The following is an 8,880-nucleotide window of genomic DNA, read 5'->3' as shown; positions in this document are numbered from 1 at the left end:
CCACCGACTGTTGACTGGGGGTGTCAGATGTCACTTATGATGAAGTGAATGTCCGTGTTAACCAATCGACGACAGCAGATGGGTTACTGGTCGAAACACGACCACTAGCTGATAACGGGAACTCAGGCCTCTCGCTGCGACTCCTGCTGCCACTCGCCCCTAGTCTGCTGCGACCTCTGCCTGAAGGATTTAGGCCTCTGCCACTCCTCTGTGCACATCCTGGCACTTCTCTGCCTGACATACTTAGTGCGTATATGAGGGGAGTACAATATGCTTCACTACGCTTAAAACAGTATTTGTCTAGAACAGCAGCATGTGTGCACTTTTGGCTGGCCTTTCACAGTATCTAGGCCCTTGACAGATTAACAGGTACATAATAGTACACTATTTAGATGTACGTATGCGGTATGCACTTATGAGGGCAGAAAAATGCGCTACAGTACCCCTAAAAACTCTGTATTTTTGGAAAACACCAGCCGGTGATTACTTTTGTCTGTCCTTTCACAGTATGTAGGCCCTTGACAGATTAACAGGTACAAAATAGTACACTACTTAGATGTACGTATGCGGTATGCACTTATGAGGGCGGAAAAATGTGCTACAGTACGCCTGAAAACTATGTATATTTGTCAAACACTAGCCTGTGATTACTTTTGTCTGTCCTTTCACAGTATGTATGCCCTTGACAGATTAACAATTACAAAATAGTACACTACTTAGATGTACGTATGCGGTATGCACTTATGAGGGCAGAAAAATGCGCTACCCTTAAAAAAACATATTTTTGTAAAACACCAGCAGTACACAACAGTGCTGCAGCCAAAAAAATCTGTGTACGAAACACAAAATTGTACTCTGTCAAAGATTATTAGGATTGGACTGCTGTGTATTATACCGTCTACAGACTAGTATAACCAGCAGATGATTTTTTGTGGAACAAAGACACAGAATTGCACTCAAAAACTATTCCTGCCTCCTCTGCTAAGGTTTATAAAGTTGATGCAGCTTGTTGAAATGTATGAGGCAACACACAGCTATCTGCCCCTCTCTGTAATACTATGCTGAAGAAAGTGACTGGGAGGTTAATGACTGCAGCTGCAGTAAAAATAATTTTCAGTGAAAAAAACAATGGTCTCCATCCACGAGAACGCTGATGTGACTAGGAGGATGCTAAACGCTGGTGGACTGCGCTTTTCTCTGCTGTAACACACACACACACAGGCTCTGTGTCCTATGATCCTTCTGCAGTGTATTGTAATGAAGTGAGGAGCCGGAATTATGGCTGCCGATTATATAGGGCTGTGACATCACAGGGGTGACTGGCTGCTAATAGGCTGCATCCTGCATGTGATTCAGAGTCATCCCGCCTACTTCCCTTCCTGACTTGCCTTCCCAGCGTTCCTTGCCCCATGTACTGACATGTGGATCTGCCATTTTAGATGCCCTGGAGCCTGCATCGCATTAAATGGAGTTTAATGATGCGCAATAGAAGTGTGGCGATGTTCACATTCATTGCAAATCGAATATTTCCTGAAATTCGTAACGAATTTGGGTTCGTCAGCTTCGATTCGATCTTCTCTAGTGGTAAATATGGTCTGTACCGCCACTACTAGGTATAAGCACTGATAAATATTGAAAAGGCTGCGGAGCTTGCATGAGCACCATGGTGCCATCAGACCAGGGCCGACTGGCCTACCAGGATACCGGGATATTTCCCAGTAGGCCCTATGGGCCGGCAGTGTCTGGGGCACAAGAGTCCTGACAAGTCACTGTATCAGCCAGTCAGGCATGTTAGGACCTCTGTGCATCGCAGCAGCAGTATCACACACAGGTCCTGAGACTCCTGACAAGCTAATACAGTGACTGGAGGTCCTGAGGCTCCAGAGTCTGTGCTACACACTGTACAGACAGGACACTCACCTCGGCCTCTACTCTCTGCTCCGGGCCCCTCCTCCTGTCAGCACACAGCCACTGCAGCTGCTAGGGGGAAGTTCTGCTATAGTAAGTGAGAGGAGAGGGGGGTGGGAGTCCTGTTATGTGTGTGTGTGTGGGGGGGGGGGTCTGGTAAGTGGGAGACCTGTTATGTGGGGGGTTTGCTGGAGAGAGGGGGGACCTGTGATGGGTGTGTGTGTGCTGAAAAGGGGAGGCCTGTGATGTGGAAGCTGGGGAGGGGGACCTGTGATGTGGAGGCTTGGGAGGGGGAACCTGTTATGTGGAGGCCGGAGAGGGGGGACCTGTTATGTCGAGGCCAGAGAGGGGGACCTGTTATGTGGAGGCCAGAGAGGGGGACCTGTGATGTGGAAGCTGGGGAGGGGGACCTGTGATGTGGAGACTTGGAGGGGGACCTGTTATATGGAGGCCGGAGAGGGGGGACCTGTTACGTGGAGGCCGGAGAAGGGGAACTGTGATGTGGAGGCCGGAGAGGGGGGACCTGTGATGTGGAGGCCGGAGAGGGGGGACCTGTGATGTGGAGGCCGGAGAGGGGGGACCTGTTATGTGGAGGCCAGAGAGGGGGGACCTGTTATGTGGAGCCCGGAGAGGGGGGACCTGTTATGTGGAGGCCGGAGAGGGGGGACCTGTTATGTGGAGGCCGGAGAGGGGGGACCTGTTATGTGGAGGCCGGAGAGGGGGGACCTGTTATGTGGAGGCCGGAGAGGGGGGACCTGTTATGTGGAGGCCGGAGAGGGGGGACCTGTTATGTGGAGGCCGGAGAGGGGGGACCTGTGATGTGGAGGCCGGAGAGGGGGGACCTGTGATGTGGAGGCCGGAGAGGGGGGACCTGTTATGTGGAGGCCGGAGAGGGGGGACATGTTATATGGAGGCCGGAGAGGAGGGACCTGTTATGTGGAGGCCGGACAGGGGGACCTGTGATGTGGAGGCCGGAGAGGGGGGACCTGTTACTGTATGTGGAGGCTGGAGAGGGGGAACCTGTTATGTGGAGGCCGGAGAGGGGGACCTGTGATGTGGAGGCCGGAGAGGGGGGACCTGTTACGGTATGTGGAGGCTGGAGAGGGGGACCTGTGATGTGGAGGCTGGAGAGGGGGGACCTGTTATGTGGAGGCCGGAGAGGGGGGACCTGTTATGTGGAGGCCGGAGAGGGGGGACCTGTTATGTGGAGGCCGGAGAGGGGGGACCTGTTATGTGGAGGCCGGAGAGGGGGGACCTGTTATGTGGAGGCCGGAGAGGGGGGACCTGTTATGTGGAGGCCGGAGAGGGGGGACCTGTGATGTGGAGGCCGGAGAGGGGGGACCTGTTATGTGGAGGCCGGAGAGGGGGGACCTGTTATGTGGAGGCCGGAGAGGGGGGACATGTTATATGGAGGCCGGAGAGGAGGGACCTGTTATGTGGAGGCCGGACAGGGGGACCTGTGATGTGGAGGCCGGAGATGGGGGACCTGTTACTGTATGTGGAGGCTGGAGAGGGGGAACCTGTTATGTGGAGGCCGGAGAGGGGGACCTGTGATGTGGAGGCCGGAGAGGGGGGACCTGTTACGGTATGTGGAGGCTGGAGAGGGGGACCTGTGATGTGGAGGCTGGAGAGGGGGGACCTGTTATGTGGAGGCCGGAGAGGGGGGACCTGTTATGTGGAGGCCGGATAGGGGGGACCTGTTATGTGGAGGCCGGAGAGGGGGGACCTGTGATGTGGAGTCCGGGAAGGGGAGACCTATTATGTGGAGGCCGGAGAGGGGGGACATGTTATGTGGAGGCCGGACAGGGGACCTGTGATGTGGAGGCCGGAGAGGGGGGACCTGTGATGTGGAGCCCGAGAAGAGGAGACCTATTATGTGGAGGCCGGAGAGGGGGGACCTGTTATGTGGAGTCTGGAGAGTGGGGACCTGTGATGTGGAGGCCGGGAAGGGGAGACCTATTATGTGGAGGCCGGAGAGGGGGGACCTGTTATGTGGAGGCCGGACAGAGGACCTGTGATGTGGAGGCCGGAGAGGGGGGACCTGTTACTGTATGTGGAGGCTGGAGAGGGGGAACCTGTGATGTGGAGGCTGGAGAGGGGGGACCTGTGATGTGGAGGCCGGAGAGGGGGACCTGGTATGTGGAGGACGGAGAGGGGGGACCTGTTATGTGGAGGCTGGAGAGGGGGGATCTGATATGTGGAGGCCGGAGAGGGGGGATCTGTTACTGTATGTGGAGGCTGGAGAGGGGGGACCTGTTATGTGGAGGCCGAAGAGGGGGGACCTGTTATGTGGAGGTCGGAGGGGGGGGGGGACCTGTGATGTGGAGGCTGGAGAGGGGGGACCTGTGATGTGGAGGCCGGAGAGGGGGGACCTGTAATTTGGAGGCCGGAGAGGGGGGACCTGTTATGTGGGGGTTGCTGGAGAGGGGAACCTGTTATGTGAAATGGGGTGGGTTCTGGGGAGAGGGGACCTGCTGTTGCTACTTTGTGAGGGAGGGGTGCTCTTTTTTTATTTTATTTTTTGCAATTTAAGTTGTTTATTTTTAATTAACTATTAACTACAGTAAAGGGGAATCTATTATCAGTATTATCACTATGAGCTGAGTTCCGTGATTCTGGTGGCAGCACAAGAGCAAAGAAGAGAGGTTTTTTTTTTCTTACTGTCTTTCCCAAGTTATATGTTGTGGCTGCATCCTTTGACTTTAGCGCGCAGCCACAACACAGTTCTCTTATGGAGGCCTGGCAATCAAATGCCAGGCTTCCCTATACAGTCGGCGGCTGCCACAATGACGCAATGCTGTGGGGCTGGTATGCTAATTTTCCTGGGCTGGTTTTTAGCCCCAGTCCAGCTCCGCATCAGACAGCTCGTAGGCTGGGGTGTTGACAGTCAAACTCCTGCCGATCTAATATTGATGACATATCCTAAGGATATAGCCAGCAGTTCCCAGGGGAGAGAGGGTAGTGGGGATGGAGTGAGAAGGAGTGGGCTGTAAAGCAGGAAACTGTATCTCTGTGTGAATGGTCACATTTCACTTCAGGGACACACTTTTCTTCATTACACCGGCCCTTCATAACAGTGACTTGTAACATGAGCTCTACATAGTAAACATGGCAAAAAAGAAAAAGGATGGACTATAAGGGAGATTTATCAAACTTTGTACTGAGGAACAGTAGAGCAGTTTCCCTTGGCAACCAATCCGAATCCAGTTATCCTTTTTTAGGGTAGCGTCACTTGTAAGAGGCTACACAAGCGGAATTTTCACAATGGAAATGAGGATTTTCTGCAAGCAGAATTTATGCTGCAGGAAACCCTCTGCAGATGCGCTACATGTGGCCTTACCCTTATCCTCTTAAGGAAATCGGGCATACATCTATGCCCTAGTCCTGCTCCCATACATGAAGCGTGCTCAGGATCTGCTATCAGCAGCCAGGACCCACGACAAATGTCGGGCATTGCCGATCTGGCTGAAGCCCAGCATTAACCCTTTAGACACAGAAATGAAAGTTCAACAGATGCAGTAGGTTCAGCTCACCCTCTCGCCCTCACCTTGACACGGACAGGACCGGACCCCAGTCCCGAGAAATAGCAGACAGAGTAAGGAAGGTCCAGCGAGGTAGTTCAAGCAATGCACAATGGTTTATTCAGCAATTAGTCAACATAGACGACACGCATTTCGGCCACAGTCAAGTATGACTAAGGCCACATACAGTATGTGGCCAAAACGCCTCACCTGTCGTCTATGTTGACTAATTGCTGAATAAACCATTGTGCATTGCTTGAACTACCTCGCTGGACCATCCTTACTCTGTCAGAAATGAAAGTTGATTGCAACGTGTAAAGTGGGAAAAATCGGTTTGCAGTAGCTCAGATGAGCTGACCAAGACTGCCAGAGCAAAATCGCAGCGTTCTGATCAGCTGAGAGGATGGTGGGAGGGTGCTTTCCTGCCTCCTTGCCATCCAATCGACACTCAAATGCTCCAGGAAGCCTCAGCAGCCTGGAGCAATGTAGAGCCAAATACACTGATCAATGCTGTTCTATTGAACAGCATTGTTCAGTGTATGCAATCTGTAGATTGCATATAATAGTCCCCTATAGGGACCAAAAAAAAAAAGTACAAAATGTTAAAAAAAAGTTAATAAATGTGAATGAACCTCTTTCCTAATAAAAGTTTGAAATTTAAATAAAATGATGTATAAAAACTAAACATAAACATATGTGGTATCGCCACATGTGTAAATGTCTGAACTATTAAAATATAACGTAAAGTTAATCCTGTACACGTAAAAAAAAAAAAAAAGTCCAGAATTGCATATTTTTGGTCACTTCATCCACCAGAAATACATTTATAAAAATCAATCAAAAATTCCATCAAAACAAAAATGGTACCAATAAAAAATACAGATTACGGCGCAATGAATAAGCCCTCATACATCCCCATATACAGAAAAATAAAAGAGTTATAGGGGTCAGAAAAGAACAATTTTAAGCATACTAATTTTTGCTCAAAAAGTTATCATTTTTAACTCCTTAACCCCTTAAGGACCGGGTTTTTTTCCATTTTTGCATTTTCGTTTTTTGCTCCTTGCCTTTAAAAAATCATAACTCTTTCAATTTTGCACCTAAAAATCCATATTATGGCTTATTTTTTGCACCACCAATTCTTTGAACGCCGCGTCTAAAGGGGTAATAGCACGCAGCACAGCGATCTATGCCGATTAGACACGGGTCCCGCGTGGCCCTGCGTTATAGATCGGGAGTGGACACATGACGTTCCAGTACGTCATGTGTCCTTAACCCCTTAAGGACCAAGGGCGTACAGGTACGCCTTTGCTCCCTGGTACTTAAGGACCAAGGGCGTACCTGTACGCCCGTGGGAATTTCGGTCCCCGCCGTGCGCCGGGCGGGGATCGCGCCGGGGTGACTGCTGATATCTATCAGCAGGCACCCCGCGCAAATGCCCAGGGGGGTCCCCCCCATGTCGGCGATCGGCGCAAATCGCAAGTGAATTCACACTTGCGATTTGCGCCGATTCCGGGTCATACGGGTCTATGGTGACCCGGTGATCCGGAATAGAAGGGGGATCGCGGGTGTCCTAGACACCCACGATCCCCCTGTAGCGATAGAAGTGAGGTGGCAGGGTTGCCACCCCTCCTATCTCTGCTATTGGTGGTCTAGATGCGACCACCAATAGCAGATCGGGGGCGGAGGGGTTTACTTTCGGTTTCCCCGTCCTGCCCTCCCACAATAGGCGGGGCAGAACGGGGAAACCGTCAGGGACCGGCGCCGAAGATCCACTTACCCATCGGCGACGGCAGCGGGCGACGATCAGCGGCGGCAGCAGGCGACGATCGTCGTAAGAAGAGGACCGCGACGCAGCTCCCTGGATCCAACGGAAGCCGATGAGTTACTTAGCAACATCTGGAGGGCTACAGTCTGAGACCACTATAGTGGTCTCTAAACTGTAACCCTCCAGATGTTGCAAAACTACAACTCCCAGCGTGCCCAGAGAGCTGTTTAGGCTTGCTGGGAGTTGCAGTTTTGCAACAGCTGGAGGTCTACAGTTTGAGACCACTGCAAAGTGATCTCTATACTGTGCACCTCCAGATCTTGCAAAACTACAACTCCCAGCATGCCCAGACAGCAGTTTGCTGTCTGGGCATGCTGGGAGTTGTAGTTTTGCAACATCTGGAGGTCCACAGTTTGGAGACCACTGTGCAGTGGTCTCTAAACTATAGCTCTCCAGATGTTGCAAAACTGAAACTCCCAGCAAGCCTAAACAGCAAACAGCTGTCTCTGCATGCTGGGAGTTGTAGTTGCGATCCCTCCAGCTGTTGCATAACTACATCTCCCAGCATGCCTTTCGGCGATCAGTACATGCTGGGAGTTGAAGTTTTGCAACAGCTGGAGGCACACTGGTTGGAAAATACTGAGTTAGGTAACAGAACCTAACTGAAGGTTTTCCAACCAGTGTGCCTCCAGCTATTGCAAAAGTACAACTCCCAGAATGCACGGTCTGTCAGTACATGCTGGGAGTTGTAGTTTTGAAACAGCTGGAGGTTTGCCCCCCCATGTGAACGTACAGGGTACATTCACACTGGCGGGTTTACAGTAAGTTTTCTGCTTCAAGTTTGGGCTGTGGCAAATTTTTCACCGAAGCGCAAACTCCTAGCGGTAAATTCACTGTAAACCCGCCAATGTGAATGTATCCTAAAAACACTACACTACACTTACACATAATAAAGGGTAAAACACTACATAAACACCCCCTTACACTGTCCCCCTAATAAAAAATAAAAAACGTATTGTACGGCAGTGTTTCCAAAACAGAGCCTCCAGCTGTTGCAAAACAACAACTCCCAGCATTTCCGGACAGCCACTGACTGTCCAGGCATGCTGGGAGTTTAGCGACAGCTGGAGGCACCCTGTTTGGGAATCACTGGCGTAGAACACCACTATGTCCACCCCTGTGCAATCCCTAATTTAGTCCTCAAATGCGCATGGTGCTCTCTCACTTCGGAGCCCTGTCGTATTTCAAGGAAACAGTTTACAGCAAACAGCTGTCTCTGCATGCTGGGATTTGTAGTTGCGATCCCTCCAGCTGTTGCATAACTACATCTCCCAGCATGCCTTTCGGCGATCAGTACATGCTGGGAGTTGAAGTTTTGCAACAGCTGGAGGCACACTGGTTGGAAAATACTGAGTTAGGTAAAAGTCAAATATCACTCCTTCTCTTCTGAGCATTGTAGTTCGCCCGTAATGCACTTCATGACAACTTATGGGGTGCCTCCATACTCAGAAGAGATGGGGTTACAAATTTTGGGGGGTATTTTCTGCTATTAACCCTTGCAAAAATGTGAAATTTGGGGGGAAACACACATTTTAGTGAAAAAAAATTTTTTTTTTTACATATGCAAAAGTCGTGAAACACCTGTGGGGTATTAAGGCTCACTTTATTCTTTGTTACGTTCCC

The 8,880-nt window shown here is 50.8% G+C and overlaps 1 protein-coding gene across 1 annotated transcript in view; it reads left to right on the top strand.

Annotated features, from left to right (window-relative positions):
- The first annotated feature begins 1,914 nt into the window (after nucleotides 1-1,914).
- CCDC152 (coiled-coil domain containing 152) overlaps nucleotides 1,915-8,880 on the top strand; it is a 100,558-nt gene continuing 93,592 nt past the window's right edge. Inside the window, exon 1 of the mRNA XM_056540785.1 lies at nucleotides 1,915-2,001. The gene's annotated coding sequence lies outside the window, so the exon portion shown is untranslated. The remainder of the gene's footprint in view (nucleotides 2,002-8,880) is intronic.

This window comes from Hyla sarda, chromosome 1, assembly GCF_029499605.1.
Source record: "Hyla sarda isolate aHylSar1 chromosome 1, aHylSar1.hap1, whole genome shotgun sequence".
Taxonomy (NCBI): Eukaryota; Metazoa; Chordata; class Amphibia; order Anura; family Hylidae; genus Hyla; species Hyla sarda.
This window is presented reverse-complemented; position numbering and strand designations above follow the sequence as displayed.